The sequence below is a fragment of the Triturus cristatus genome, chromosome 3_1 (genome assembly GCF_964204655.1).
Source record: "Triturus cristatus chromosome 3_1, aTriCri1.1, whole genome shotgun sequence".
In the NCBI taxonomy this organism is placed as follows: Eukaryota; Metazoa; Chordata; class Amphibia; order Caudata; family Salamandridae; genus Triturus; species Triturus cristatus.
This window is the reverse complement of record NC_140583.1, coordinates 305,278,720-305,295,841: the sequence shown is the minus strand read 5'-3', so window position 1 is coordinate 305,295,841 and position 17,122 is coordinate 305,278,720. Positions and strand designations below refer to the sequence as shown.

General features: G+C 41.8%; 1 protein-coding gene across 8 annotated transcripts in view; it reads left to right on the top strand.

Annotated features, from left to right (window-relative positions):
• Positions 1 to 17,122, top strand: part of ZNF609 (zinc finger protein 609) — an 873,827-nt gene that overhangs the window by 575,264 nt on the left and 281,441 nt on the right. The window lies entirely within an intron of this gene.

Genomic DNA, 17,122 nt, shown 5'->3' with positions numbered 1-17,122 from the left:
GAAACAGCCCGTATTCCCCAACGTTCAGCCCAGGCTGCAGAACTCATTGCCCTCACACGAGCATGTATTCTAGCGACTGACACGACAGTTAACATATACACCGACAGCCAATATGCCTTTGGGGTGGTTCACCATTTTGGGATCTTATGGAAAGAAAGAGGGTTTCTGACTTCACACGGTACACCCATCCTGCATGGAGATTTAGTCTCCGCCTTGATGCAAGCAGTCCTCCTCCCCAAGAAGTTAGCAGTGATAAAATGCCAAGCACATAGGAAAGACTGATCTCATTGGACAGGGAAATGCACTAGCAGATGTTGCTGCCTGAGCCACGGCAGGAGACCGAACTATGACACGAATGTATGTGACCAGGTCACAAGCTGGACAATGGACTGACGCTAAGACCACTGTAAGGGACATACAGACTACATGCACACAAGACGAATTGTCCGAATGGGAAAAGGTGGGACTAAAAGATGAGGAAGATTGCTGGAGAGCTAAAAATGGAAATAAATGGCTGTTAACCAATGCCTACCTCATCCCCATATTGACCATGGCACATTTACCAACACACATAGGCTCCACCCCCATGATTGAACTAATCACCAGAGTATGGCATAATGTCAAGATAGCAGAATCTGCAAAACGCCTAGTACAACAATGTATAGTCTGCCTACAACACAACCCAGGGAAGGGGACAGTAGTACCACGGGGAGGGTTTGGAGTCCCTGACCACCCCTTTGAAATCCTTCAAATGGATTACATCCATCTAGGGGGATGTCATGGTCTAAAATATGTCCTGGTGGTTGTGTGCGCTATTAGCAAATGGGTGGAGGCATATCCCACCCGCGACAATACTGCCTTAGCCACTGCAAAAGTATTGCTGAAAGAATTCTTCCCCCGATACGGCCTTTGCAGAATTTTATGGAGCGACAACGGCCCCTGCTTCGTAGCCGAGGTGATACAGAACATACTGAGAGGGTTGGGGGTAAAACAAAAGTTCCATGCCGTCATCCACCCCCAATCAGCGGGCCTGGTAGAGAGACACAATGCAACATTGAAATTAAAACTAGCCAAAATAGTTGCCACGACCGGGTTGAAATGGCCCAACGCCCTTCCATTGGCATTGCTATCAATGCGCTCCACCCCAACCAAACACAGACTGACCCCGTATGAGGTGGTCTTCGGCAGGCCTATGAGCATTTGGGCGGCATCAAGACCCACCTCCATTAATGATGTCCCGAACATAATAATGTCGGATTATTTGCATAAATTGACAAACGAGCTAACAATTATCCACCAACAGGTGCAGCAAGCCTTGCCTGACATATCCAGGGGCCCAGGACATGAAATAAAGTCAGGCGACCAGGTATTGATTCGCAACTTCCAAAGAATGAAAAATCTGGAGCCTAGGTGGACGGGCCCCTGGCAAGTCCTGATCACCACCCGAACTGCCCTCCGAGTGGAAGGAAAACTAAACTGGCTGCACGCTCATCATTGCAAGCGAGTCCCTCCAACCCTGGCAACCTGTGAATGAGTGGAGGTGCAAGAGGAAGTACTTGCGAAGAACCGACCAGCTATGAGTTGCTACCCACAAGAAGACACCCTCGAACTATCAGAATTTTCCGACCCCACGGTGCCATCCAAGAAAGGGTACAACCTAAGATTGACGAAAAGGAGGGAGCTCCAACGACCAGGCCACTAACTGAGTCAAGGTCTCAGATCGGTAGCACAGTCAAACAACGCTACCAGGAAAGCACCAGACAAAAGTCTGTGGTCCTAACAGTTGTTGAGCTCCTTGAAGATGATGGAAGAAACTGAACACCTGCAAAGCGACCGCAAAGACACCAACACTGCTAACCTGCACAGCACAAAGACAATTGCACTTGCAGCCGCATTTCTCACCTGTCTCCTGCTAATGGTCGCACTCTGGATCATTGAAGAGTATGCACCTGCATACAGAACATTGTCTCCCACCATGCAACGCATCACCAAGAAAGAACACTACCTGGTATCACTACCGCCACATCTCCGAGAACGATGCAAAGAATTCTGGAATAATTCTCTCGTGCAGATGTTGCACCAGCACAATCTTGTCACCAATACTACCAACTTTTGGGTCTGTGGGCTGTTACCACATGCCACTGAACATTCCATCCCTTTCATCCCTTCGCCCTTTTCTATTCACGGATCTTGCCTTGCCTGGATGATACTCCTACAAGAAAGTTACAAAGACAATGCTACTATCGACGGAACAATCGCCCAGTTCTACAACGAGTTCTGGCGAAACAAAACAGGAAGAACAGCCTCCCCCTTCTGCCCTCACACCTTCAATGCGACATTCCCGATGAATGTCCCCTCCAAAGAACAAGTGGAAACGCAAGTGTTCAATAATCCTAACAGAGCCACATTTTCCTACCTGAAGAAAAGAACTGCTGCAACACTGACTGTGGCCCTATCTGTGGTGAACGTCTCTGGCCTTGTATGCATTGAAGGCCGTGGGACTAAGAATGTGGGTCACAGCACCTGTAGCATTGTAAGGACTTTGAACGCTACCAACCCTCCTGCGCTTGTCGCATCACCCAATATGTACTTTGTTTGCGGAACCAAAGCCTACACCTGGCTCCCAAGAAACTGGAGGGGCACGTGCTACATCGCCTTTGTTTTGCCACGACCTACACAGCCCATGCAGAGCATCATCGAGAAAAACGATCTAAAGACACTGATCAAGCAGACACTGCCTCATCACAGTTCCTCGACGCAGCAAAAGGGCTCATCCCACTATGGGGTTCGATGGCAAACAGCCGAGCCATCAGACATCTATCCCAAGCGGTAGAGACCGCCCTGAACGTCCCGGCTGGCATCCTCACCAACAACACTGCTGGGCTCCAAGCAGTCCGTCTGGTTACCCTGCAAAATCGCATGGTCCTGGACGTGGTACTAGCGGACCGTGGAGGAGCATGCCTCCTCATCGGTCCCAGCTGCTGTATATACATTCCTGATAATTCACCTTCTGTCTATGAAGCAATCGAACATCTCCATAGACTGTCTTCAGAAATTCATCAGGGATCCAAAACCTGGACAATTGGAAGTTGGCTTTGGGGCATCTTGAAGGAGTGGGGTTGGAAAATATCAATGATTCTCTTGGTCCCAGTATTGACAATATGTGGTTGTTGTTTGGGTATACACTGTATACCACCTTTGTGTTCTCTTTGTATTGCACCCTAAGACTATGGACACTCAGCTAACAAAAATGAGAGTAATGTATGATCAAGAGATACAGGACTTTATGGAGATCGAAATAGACTGACAAGCTGGCTAGTTATGTTCAAAGGGGCCACAGTTAAAAGCAAAACGACAATCGTGAACATTGCCTGCGCCATCTTGTCTGGTGGAAATTTCTATGTACACATAAGCTACAGTCAATTTAATCTATCACAGCCATTTTGTACTCTGTTGGCCACCTTTGTTTCACCCTGCCCTTACTAGCATCCCTCTGACCGACCTGATATGTGTGCTGGGGGCTAGAAACTCTATTGCCGCAACAAACCTCAGCGCCACTTGCTGCCACAAACTCGTTTTTCCTCTCATCTCTGTTTACAGGCAAACATTTGGACACTCCCCCTCACTACACCTAGTTACATAAACAGGTTCCAAACACCAAAAAGACTCTTGCAACATGATTTATTGTACTGCAAACAGCAAGACTTGTTTTTACCAACAATGGGACCTGTTTTTATCAACAGAACGGACTCTTATATCTGGCTGGTCTCACATGTTTTAGACCCTGAAGCAAGGTCCAGCTGCAAGATAAGCTTGTCTGTGTGACCTGGGTGGGAAGAGAAATACTGTTGGGCTTGTGTGACAACCTGCCCCGGGCGGGGACTCCAAGCTTGTGTAACCATGTTGATGAAACAAATGCATTGTGTCAAACCTGTATAAAAGGAAGAGCCAAAGGGGTTATCAGCAGAACACCTCCCTCAGACATCCCGGCGTCTGCAGTTGACGTGATCTTCTCATGAGAAATAAACCTTTTTCCTCGTCTTTGTTCATTATTTTGATAGCGAACCCAAAGTGAATTAGAGGTGGAACCCTGCACCAGGCAGCATTGAGGGTTTTAAAAGACTCGCTGTCTTTCACAATACCTCGTATATCAGGTAACTCCTGGTCTATGCCAAAGTCGCGCAATAGATCCCTATTGCTCTGATGTCTCTCTGCAAAATCCCTAGCCACAAAGGTACGTGGCATCTTTTTTGGCCATCGCCCGCATGTGTTCCAAAATACGAACATTTATTGGGTGAATCGTGCTTCCAATGTATCCAAGTCCGCACGGGGATACTAAACAATACACTGAATAGGCAGTGTTGCTCGTTAAAAACTTGTTTATAGTCCTATGCTTCTTTAGACTTGGTATGTTGTATGTGACCCCTCTTTTGCTGCCTATGCACGCCTTACATTTTCCACATGGAAAAAATCCCTTCATCTCGCTAAGGGTTCCTGTATTACTCGATTTTTCCTCTAGATGACTGTACTAGACAGTCTCTCAAAGACCTTGATTTCTTGAAGGTTACTTGGGGAGATGCAGGTATGTCTGTACCAATAACATTATCTGTCTTTAGGATATGCCAGCTTTTCCTTAGTATCATCCCAAGTTGATTCGCGTTCTTTGAGAAAGTTATCATCCTGAACTGCGATATATTTTCTTTCCTATTTCCTTTTTCTTTATCTTTGAGTAATTCCTATCTTGGAATGTTCTCAACCCTACGTAAAGTAGTATTTAACAGACCCTCATCGTAACCTCTCAATTTGAATCTGTCCTGGCTTGCTTGCACTGTAATTTTAAAGTCCCTCTATTTAGTGCTGTTTCTTTTTAATCTTAAGAATTCCCCATAGGGGATACTTTTTATCAGTCTAGGGGGCTTTGCGTGTGTAAAATTGAGTTGCCAGCAGTAGGCTTTCGATATAATGACATGCTTGGCTTTCCCTCAATTATGCTGACCTTCAAATTGAGAAAGTAAACTGTGTCTGAGCTTATGTCCCCAGTGAATTGTAGGTTAATGTTATCATTTAAATGGTTAATGAATTCTTTCACTAATTCTATGGACCCATTCCATACTATACAGTGATCATCAATATAGCCATACAAAGATATTACATTGGTCATCCACTCATCATTATCCAGCGAGCTGGACACCTGCTTCTCCCACCAGCCCACAAACAAGTTTGTGTAGCTAGGGGCGAAGCAGGTGCCTATCGCTGTTCCAGAAACCTGCGTATAGTAGTCTTCCCCGAACATAAAGATGTTATTCGTAAGACAGAACTCTGTAAACTGCAACAGCATTTTATTGTGCTCTGTAAGTTTGAGTGATCTTTTAGCCAAAAAGTAAGCTACCGCATGGAGACCATGATCATGATTAATGCAGGTATATAAGCTTGTAATGTCAGTGACAATCAATTTATACCCAGTATCCCACTGCACTGCTTCCATGTGACAAAGAAAGTCCTTTGAATCCTTAATATATGAAGGTAACTTATTCACAAATTAAAATAAAAAATTGTCAATAAAAATAGACAAATGTTCAGTTAACCCCCCTTGTGAAGACACAATCGGTCTCCCAAGCGGTTCGTCACAGTTCTTATGGATTTTGGGTATATGATAAAAAGTTGGAACAATCGGATTGAGGCATCGGAGAAAAAGGTATTCATCAGTGTCCAACATGAATTTGTCATACCACACTTTTATCAGTTCATGATACTTAGAGATACTTTCTTGGTAGATTTCATTAGTGATCTTCTTGTAGCAAGTTTCATCCGAAAGTTGCCTATATGCTTCTTTGCAATATTGGTCTCTCGTTTGGAGAACGATATTGCCTCCTTTATCAGAAGGTTTACATATGACTGTCTCGTTTTGTAGATTAATCAGAGCTTTTTGTTCTTTAGTTACATTCTACTCTTTCCTTTTATTCATTTTTGTTCTTAATGTTGGAAGATCTTTATTGACAGCCTCCGAGAACACGTCTATGGCATCCAAAGGTAGTTGTAGTGGTAGTTGTAGTAAGAACTGAGAAGTTGGCTTAAAAGGGCTAATATCCTTTTCTTGTTCTATCCCTAACTCCACAGTTCTTTGCACAAGGTCAGATGTTAATCTATCTTCCTCCTTGTTGCCCTATGCATCTTTTGCGTTTTCTTTGGTTTAATGATGTTAGGTTTCAAGTTGATTACTTGTGTAGCCTTAACACTGCCTCCTCGTATCTTTGGTGTAAGGTTTACAATGGTAAGTTTGTCTACTTCCATTTGTTGCCCCTCTTGCAGCGCGTTACTCTTGGTGACGTGTTTGTTCCTCCGGTTCCAACCGCCCCTTCTTGTTGACATGGCCTAGCGACCTTACGGGGAATTAATCTCTCCCGCTCAGGTACTTATGTGGTGCCTTCAACCACATGATGACGGGCTATCGTCCTTTACTCTCCCTTTGTTTGTTCCTTGGCCCTTAGTCGGATGCCTCGCATCGCTTCTGGATACAATGTAGCCCAACAGTAAGCCATCCTAAGATGGCGGGCATGCCTTTCAGTCTGACATGAATTTATTATGATTATTTTTTTTGATCATGTGACTCTGTCACTTAATTTACTGCTTACGGCCGACCATGTAAAAGACTGGTTCGACTGCCGCTCCTCGAGTCGATAATCAGACCAGACGCACACCAATTGTGGTGAGTATACGAATTACATGCTCCCGTGCCAGTCTTTGCTGGATGACCCTTCGTAGACTTGTCTTTCTGTGGTGGTTATTAGTACCCCATTGAGCTATCAGTATATGGATGGTTGACTTTTGGTCTGTATTTGTGTCATTTGAGTATGTGGTAACCACACTATGTGCTTCACAAGCCAACAGTGTTTTTTTGGTCTGGGGTATTACGCCATTATTCTCCTGATGAATTGGCGTGATTTGCGTGTTTCTGAGGCACCGTGTGTGAAGGACCCACATGGTTTCTGCTTGGCTAGAATTGAACTGCTTATTTGGAAGATCTTTATAAGAGTCCAGTATTGAGGATACCCTCCTAGGAATGTATGCACCCAGTTGGGATTGCTCTGTCTATGCAAATGTGGCTTCTCAGGCATTTTATCTGTTCATAGGTGCACACAGCTTGGTGGATAGTCTCCACTACAAAGTGCCATTAATATTGTAATTCGCAGACCAATCTCTAACTGTTCTTCTGAATATAACATCTTTATGGTTACAGCAACTCATCGTCTATTTGGACAATTCCTTTCATTGGCTTTCTTGCTTAGCCTGCTACTATAGCTACAAACAGGTAGCCTCCATACCCTTGGTGTTGGGTGCATACAAAAATAAGCACCTATTGCAATGGTTTGCTCTTTTACAAGCTTCGTGTTCTTTTGTTTACAGATGCTAGATATTGGCATAATTACTGAAATGTGTCCTTTGAACCTTGGTGCACTTATATATTAAGAAAGTACCAACAAAGATGTAAAACGTCTATTCCAATCTAATATGATTTACCACACACACTTTGGTCACTTTTGTTTTCTACGTCCTTCCGAGTCACGCCTGATAAGGTACTTTTGCTTGTCTTGATCCTGGACAACCTTGTGAATATTTTAGTAGCAAGCGCACGTATATCAGTTTTTTAAATGGTTTCTAGGTCTCGCCTGAGCAAGCGCACGTGCTGCTCTGCGAGACATTTAGTTAGGGCTTTTAAAAGTGCTGCCACACTGCCTAGTGCTTGCGTTCACGCGAGCGTGCATGCGCGCAGCCGGCAGCTTTCAGCGCCCGAGGCGTCATCTGGAGCTTTCACTTTTTCTGCTGTTGCGTGCGCGCACCACTCACGTGTTTGCCGTCGCGCGCGCACCCCTGCTTTCACGTTTGCCGTCTTGTTCCTTTGATGTGCACTGTTTACACTTATCCTGTTTTTTTTTTCCTTCTAAGGCATGGTCCCATAGTCACTCGCCCAGCCGCACACCCCCATACAAATAAACTTCCAACTCGCCTATCAGTGCGTATCATTTTTCCTAATTATTAGGCGGACTTATTGCCCTTGCTGGTTGTTCGATGTTTTCATGTACATTTTCAGGTCTCACCCACAGATTGCATTTAGCCGTTCGTTGTCTGACCTATCGTGGGCGATACTATGGTTACAGTGGGCTTTGTGCCTGCCTATCGTCTGGCTTCCTTTGAATTTGTCCTTTCCCTGAGCACCGCCTCCTTACCATCATTCGATTCAGGGACTTGTATACTTCCAGTGCTCCCATTCAGGTAACCACTTTTTCTTTTGCCTTTTGTACACGTCATCAACAAAAAGCATTTTCATTCCTTTTGCCAATTCTGGCTAGAATTGATAAAAAAAAGCATTGGCAAAACCAGTAAATATGCAGTGACAGCCCAAACGTGACACCTATGCTTGTATAATCTGTAATTGTTGTGGGCCTGTTGTGTTTGCACAGGTTGTACTACACAGCTCATTGGTCCAAGTACCTGTTGCAGATTTCACTCGTTTGCAGCATTAACAACTGACTTCTGAATCTTCGCTGGTCTGCAACATTGTGTTTAACCATGTGATGAGTCCTACCTTTCATTTACAGTTCTTCACAGCCTTTGGCAGTTCACCCCGTTGTTAAGAAGGGCAACTAATGCATTTTCTCCTTTGAGTATACGTGCATGCATTGCGAGTGTTTCTTGGCGCTAAGCAGACCGTGCTGCTGAAGCAAAAGCTATAACCAAACCTTTTGACCCCAGGAACAGATGCCATTTTCCCCAAATAAAACCGCGCTGGCAGTCCTAGCGCTTTCTTCCTAAAACCAAACAATTTCGCAGTCACACTGTACTGCTGGTTGATGCTTCTTGCATCAGCACCTCTAACTTGAACCCCGACGTTAAAATGATTCTAGCAACGCATCGAGGGCTCTGCACCTAGCATCAACTCTAGGTTTAGAGAAGATTTCATAACTATTTTGCAGTTTGCATACAGCCTGTTCGTCATCAGCATCTGAGGTTTCAGCCTCGTACAAGATCAGCGGTTCGAGTTTGCCTTTAAATGCCGTTCAGGGCATGTTCTACGGAGCGCACCCGAGATGTGGCGTCTCAAGCTCTGACTGTTAAAGTACCTTTTGTTCATCCCAGTGAACAGTGGTGCAGGCTTTTAGTGTCCAATTTTGCACGAACCCTTCAGAATATTTTTGTAAACTGATCCCAGAGCTGCGAGGCAAGCCTGCAGCCTCCGCGAAGACCTTTTGCAGGAGAATCGATGATTTGCGTTCACTACCTTGAATTCAAAGCGCTGCTTCACAAGCAGCAAAGTTGGATCGTGCAGTTGGCGAGAAATTGGTCCACCTTCCAGATATCTAATGGCAGCAGCAGCGCTGTGAGCAGCTGTGACTGGCACTGCAGATGGTGGGATGATTCCAACTAAAGGTCACTTCCCTAATCCAAGCGAGGTGTGACTGCAGCAGTCACCGCTGGTGCATGTGGCAGCTTAAAAAGGCCATATAGATTCACTGGCAATGACATCGGAGCCGGTTTCATCACATCTTTGGCAATTAAAACAAGCATTGGCATAGCCAATAGGTCTCGCTTTTGGGACCTTATAAGTATTTAATTATGCCGCTTGGTACATTAAAAGTGTTTAGCCCTGCAACAGTTGATGTTGTTGCACCAAGGATATGGAGCTGCATAACTAAATACTTAAAAGGTCCCAATAGCGAGACCTATTGGCTATGCCAATGCTTGTTTTAATTGATTCTTTATTCTTTATATGATACACCTTTGGGGACTGCACGCTTCTTAGAATATGGTGAAGACACTATTGAAACACATGTGAGCAGTGTTTCGCTTCCCTTGGTCTCGATGCACTTGGGATTTTTGTGAGGTTCTTTTCAGATAGCACACGGTTCTAATCAGGTGTTTACCTTTTTCTCTCATTTACACATTTTTCCCTTTGGGCATTTGTGTATCGTGTCTATGCTGCAGTGGTTTTTTAAATCTGTGAAGTTTATTTTGAGATATCTGTGATGGCCAAAACATGTTATTGCTTTTTAATTTACATAAATGGGAGGTCTTGGGTTAGTCTTTTCATACCTTAATTGACATTTGTGTCATTTATCTCCGCTGTAAATAGGATTATATATATATATATATATATATATATATATATATATATATATATATATATATATATTTAGTATTGTACAGTCCGTTTACAATATGTCTTATTTTACCTTACAACCCTGAAGAAGTTGGAATATAAAATAATAAAGGAAGAGAAAAACATATGGACCGTATAGAGACTGTCCTTTGCAAATAAGAGTCATATTGGATTGTGAAACTTTGACGCTCTTTTGATTTAAATGTGCTTTTTTGTGGTGCAGCTCCGATTGTGCTTTGTTGTACTATATTCCCTTGTAAATGAAGGCACCCTTGGGAAGGGGATGCATACGGGGACGTGCACACAAGGATACAAAATATTATCCGACATAAAAAATCATAGGTGACTAGTGGTGTGGGAGCTGCATTTGCTCTTTCATCCACTGTTCACAGTTAAACATTGAACAAGCAATTTAGTAAACCCGCATTTAAGACCTTAAATGCTCAATCATAAACCTCAAACAAAATAGGTGATAACAGATGTTATAGATGTGACAGCAGGCAACATTTAGCTTATATAAAAAGCTGCCCAGTTTTACAACAAAAATGCAAGAACTGTGGAATATGGAGTCACTTTGCAAAAGTCTGCAGAAGGAAAGGGAGGAATGTTAATTGCATTTCTGAACGAGATAATGGTGGTGATGGAGAAGATGAAGAACAAGGGGATGAGGAATATGACAATGTTTTAAACCTGACAAGCACACTAATCTGAAACATTGAATGTACCAAAAATAAGCCTGTATGCCAAATGAGTATTGGGGGTGTACAAGTAAACTTTTCACACTCAGGATCACCGTACACCATCATAAATGAGGCACTATGGATAGAGAAATGTATTGGAAAAATTGGCAGCAGTTTGTGAATCAGTTATTCACCCCCAAGGATACAGCGGAGAGAATATAGAAATTTTGGGTTACAGATGGTTGACATTCAGATTTAAAGACAGACCAACACGGGCAAAGTTGTATGTGGCTAAGAAGTGTGAGTCCAGTCCTTGGATGGTTAGACCAGGGAAAGCTGCACATTATCCTTTAACCTAGTAGTTTGGAACAAGTAAAGATTGTTGATGAAGGCGTTACAGTAGCTAAAGACATGCTAAGACTTCCACAGTCTTCAACAAAACTTTGGGCAACCTCAAAGGATTCGAACATCGGATTATTCTTAAGACCAACGCCACTCCAAAAGTGCACAAAGTCAGAAACATTCCCATCATGATAAGGGAGGAAGTCTCTAAACAACTGGAAAAATTGGTGGAAACAGACTTAATAGAATCCATAGTCTCCAGAATGGATTTCTCCATTGTTGGTGGCAAGACAAGAGTAATGGAAAGATCTGTTTATGTGTGGATTTACTCCACTTGAATGACAGTTTTGTTGACCATTTTCCTCTTCCCAAGATCAACGATATGGTAAGCTGCCTTAAAGGAGCTAAAGTCTTCTCTACCATCGACTTGTCCACTGCATACCACTACATTTCGCTGATCCCGGATTAAAAAAAGTTCACGGCGTTGATCACCCCTTTTGGATGTTAACAGTTCATAAGGATGCCTTTTGGATTGGCTTCCGCGGCGGCGGTTTTCCAAAGGTTGATGCACAATTTGTTTGGTAAGGAAACATGCGTCAAATGTTTCCAGTATGCATTTTAAATTAAAATCTTTGGAGAGAATAAAAGTATTCATGATGTCAGACTACAAAAGATTCTAGGAATTTTAGCCATCAATGGTTTAACTGTGGAAATTTCAAAATGTAAGTTTGCAGAGGAATCAGTAACATACTTAGGGCATGAGATTGGAAACGGGGGGATCAAAACCAATCACTCGCTCATCAAGGATATAGAAGATGCTCCATTTCCCAGCAACAAGGACGACATAAGATCATTTCTGGGGTTGAATATTGTTCAAAATTCATTCCCATCTTTACTGAGAAGTTTTCATTTACACTAACTCCTAAAGAACAAACCAGTTTTTCTATGGACTGGTGCTTGCCAAAAAGACTAATCACTTTCATCACAGACAAAATTCCGGTTTTACCCCGAACCTGAATTGTTGCATTACAGCGGATGCCAGTGGCAAAGGGCTGGGTGCTGTATTGTCACAGAAAGATAAGGATGTCAAGGAGTGTATAATCTCTTTTGCATCAAGAGCTTTATCCACCACAGAAGAGAAATATCCTGTTATAGAAAAGGAAGCTTTAGCATGTGCGTGGGCTTTGGACCATTTCAGAGTATTTGTTTGGGGAAACCTATTACTGTCTTGTGTGACCATAAGCCTCTTGGGAAGTTGCTTACATCTGAGGGGACAGTCAATGCCTCAGAAAGGATGGCACCATTATCAATGAGAATGCAGGATTATATCCATAAAGTAGTGTATTTGCCGGGAAAGGACAATGTGGTAGCAGATTGTCTTTCTAGACAGCCCACCAAATTAGAGGAGTGTGAGGATGAAATTTGGATTCATACATGGTGAAGGCAGCGATGCAATATGCAAAAAGGAGTGGTTGAATGAGTTTGTGAACGCCGGAATGTTAGCACAAGTTAAGGAGTATGTTGAAGGAACATGGCCCAATAAAGGTGGATTAACTATGGAACTTAAACCATTTTGGGAGGTTAGAACTGAACTTACAGTAGACAAACGTACTATATTGAGAGGGGAAAGAATTATTCCTCCAGCAAAATTGCCATGAAGGACACTCAGGCATTGTACAAACCAAGTCCTTAATTCGGAACTTGTTTTGGGCGCCTAATATCGACATGGAAGTGGAGAAGTTTGTGAGGAACTGTTGTGTGTCTGTTGGCACTGACAAATCCGTGAAAACTTGTAAACCTCCTATGAATGATTTTTTCTTTCCCAAACAGCCTTAAGAAATGATTTCAATCCATTTTGTAGGCACAGGAGGTGAAGAGCAAAGATACATTATTGTACTAATTGATTTGTTTTCTAGATAGCCTATAAATGAAGTTGTGGACCAGGCCGATACCAAATAGGTTTTGGAATTTCTGGATAAAGTTTTTGTAGCGGAAGGACTGCCAAAGGGTGTGTTGAGTGACCGTGGGGTGCAATTCCTTTCTAAAGCGGCTCGGGAACATTTTAGGAAGGTGTGGGTGCAACATAAGACCACTGCCCTTTACAACCCGAGTAGGAATGGTATGGCTGAGAGATTCAACAGGGTTGTGAAGGGAATTATACAATTGGCCATCAACAACAACGATGATTGGGTATTACAGTTGCAGAAAACTGATTGGGCTCAGAGTCACACAAAATGAAGTTACAGGTTTGTCTCAGTTTGTGATTGAGAGGCCGTAACCCTAGAACTATGTTTAACCCGAATTGGTTACATCAAGGTGGAGTTACGCAGTGGTCTCTTGAAAGCATGCAAAACAGGATGGCTGTACATCATGCCAAGAGGAAAGCTTATTATGACAAGAAACATGGGGCCAAACCAGTGGAAACTGCTGTAAGTGATTGGGTTCACATAAAAAAATCCAGGGAATATCAAGAAGGGAGATAGTTTTACGAACCTGACGAAGTGACTGAAATTCTTAATAATGCGGTTAGAGTAAGCATTGGCAAGGTTTGGAATATAAAAAGATTGGCTCTCAACCCTGAAAATGCTTTTGGAAGAAAGGTGAACTATAACCATGTACAAGACTATAACTGGTTAGATTTGGAGGAAGTGAGGAATGAAAGTCGTAGCCCTGAGTTAATTTCTGATATATTGAGAGAGGATGGGGGCATTGTTGGAGTCAATGGAACTGACAACATTGACAGCAACAGTGTTGATGTGGGCGGAAAGAAAGTTCAAGAGGAGATGAATTTAGAAGGAGTGGAAGGTGAAGGAAGTGTAGTTGAACAAAGGGTAAGGAATCCTCCTTCGTGGTTAAACAATTTTGTGTGGAGAGATGGTATTTTTTGAAAGTTTGGTATAAAAACAGTGTTTTATATTTTCAGGTGTTTTGTTCTATTGGAGTTCTTGTATGGACTCATGTTAATATGTTGTATTAATAGGTTTTACATTTCAGGTGTTTTGTTATATTGGTGTTCTTGTATGGACTCTTGTTATGTTTTGTTTTTGGTTAACAATGTTTACACATTTTAGTTTTTTGATTCTTTCTTCTTTCCTTTACATTGTTATATAGGTCAAAAAGGGAAGGACGTGTTATGTCCTAGAATCATATGTCGTCATCTGCTTGACGGAATGTACTTGTTTTTTTGTATTTTTGTTTGTTTTGAGGTTCAGGTCCTAGAAATTGCTTAGGCCGGGTGCCTGGCTTTCAATAATTACTCATTGGAGGTCCCCGGACTCCAGTAATGATAGATGCACTGGGGGTCCGCAGAAGTCAAAAGGTTAAGAACTGCTAATCAAGAGGTCTTTGTTCTGTTATATCATGTAGTTAATTACCGCTTTATAGTGCAATACATTGTAATGATGACTCCACCAAGATATCAGATGAAGATGAGAAGTTTATTAGAAGTAAGCAGGTACATCTGATAGCCAGCAAGACCACTCTTTATCTGACTCCCTCTATCAACACTCCAGAACTACACGTATGTATCTAGCAACAGTAACCAAAGCAATGGTCACAGTAATAGCTGAGGTACCACATCTCTCTCCTTTACTAAAACAAATAAACTGGGATGAGGAACATAATAACAAGAAATAGAAAACGATATACAATAGTCAAAGAGTAACGTATTGAGTAAAGTATAATACATATACTGCAAAAAGGATACATGCATGAATGTTATAATATTATAAAGGAACCACATCCTTCCTTTCATTTTTTCATGACATAGTTTTTATATTTCGCTGGCATAATAACTGTTCTACCGGGCACGTGTTGTTGTTCCAGAACTACAAGAAGCTTGGGTTCCATCATTGGTACTTGAAGTTTGAACATGGGTATTCTCCTTATCGATAACATTGGGATTAGTGACGTCATCCCACATCCAATTCATTAGGGAAACAGATTTTTCCAATTTTTTATTATAATCAGAATTTACACATTTTGAAAGTCTATTGTAATGCCAGATTTTACCATCACTCAATTTAGCTGATTTAGAGTAAATAGTAATTACTTGTAAAGGTGCCGAGAACTTGCTTAGACCTTTCCTTACTTTAGTAGCTAGTTTAACTTTGACCCAATCACCAACGTCTAATTTACAATCAGAGGTACCGTGAATTTTGTCAAAATTAATTTTACAAGTGTCATGCATTTTCCTAAGATTTGCTCTTACTAAAGCAGGTGACCATTTCCCATAAGTTTTCAAATTACACCACGCAACATTGTCTTTAGTAAAGGGTTCTCTACCACGTAATATTCTGAATGGACTATAACCCGTCCCTGTGGGGGTGATTCTATAAGCCCAGAGTGTGCTAAAAAGTTTTTTTTTTTCCAGCATTTACCACCCTTCAAGGAAGCTTGTATGCTGCCCATAATTACTCTAATTAATCTTTCCACAGTGCCATTTCCTGCTGGAATATATACCGGAGTTTTCCTCTAATTCCATTCCTTTCTAAAAAAATGTTCACATTTATCAGATGAAAATTGTGGCCCATTATCACTGCGAAGGATCTTGGGAATACCTTCACGTAAAAATGTGTTATAAAAATTTGATTACCTGTTTAGTATCAACATTTTCAGTAATTTCAATTTCTGGCCACTTAGAGTAGTCATCTAAAATATGCTTATGATTTCCATCTTCATCTTCTATAGGACCCAACCAATCAATGCTGAGGTTTTCCCATGGTCTATCCGGAAGGGTTTTAGTGCCAAGTGTAGGTCTTAATACACGTAGTGTTTTATCCGAATCTTGACAAATACAACATTTCTTTACGAATGTCTCTGTCTTGATCCCTGGCCACCAATATGATATTTTTAATCTAGTTTTCAATTTAGTAATGCCAAGCTGACCTTCATGATTCAGTTCTAAAACTCTAGATCTTAATGATGTAGGTACAATGATTCTTTCATCTCCGCAAATGTAACCTGGATTTTCCATAGAAAGTTCATTTTGAATTTCCCAAAAGGCTCTTAAATCACCTTGAATACCATTTTTACTAGGCCAACCTTGAGTCATAAATTGTGCAGTTTTCTTTAATGTTTCATCTTGAGAGTATTCAGTGTCCCACTCTTCCTTTGAAATAGCAATAGTATTATCATACACAGCAGCAACATTGAAATCATCCCAATCAGCTTGTCCAAAACATTCGTATGGTAGTGGTGATCTACTTAAGTAATCTGCTACCTGATTCCTCTTACCAGGTAGATATTTCACATAAGTGAAATCAAGAAGTTTCAGACTCATTTGAGCAATTCTTGGTGTGGCTTTGAATATACCCTCAGATGTTTTCTTTAAGCAGGGGTTTATGATCTGTGCGAAGGACAAAACTAGTTCCCCACATGAACTGCCTAAACTTTTCCATTGCCCATATGGTAGCTAACATTTCCTTCTCTATAACTGAATATTTTTCATCAGCTGGTGAAAAAGTATGAGAAGCAAAGGAAATGGTCACTTCTTCACCATTGTCATTGATCTGCGAAAGTACAGCTCCTAAGCCTTTGCCACTAGAATCGGTTGTAATTATGCTAGGTGCTGAATAGTCAAAAGCTTGAAGAGGTAGGGCTGAGAATAGGTCACTTTTTACTTTTTCTGAAGTCATTTTCTAAATCATCATTCCACACAAATTCTTGTTTCACTTTTAATAATTGTCTCATGTTGTAGGTTTTGGTGGCAAAATTCTGTGCAAATTTTGAGTAAAATTCTGCCATACCTAGGAATGATCCTAAATCATCTTTTGACTTGGGAGATGGTGCTTCTTTGATAGCTTCCATTAGACTCTTCTTTGGGGAAATGCCATCCCCTCCAACTTCATGACCTAAGTATGTGACAGACTTCAATCTTAATTTACATTTTTTGATTTCTGCAGTCAATCCTTGTTCTGCTAATTTAGAAAGAACAGTTTTAAGC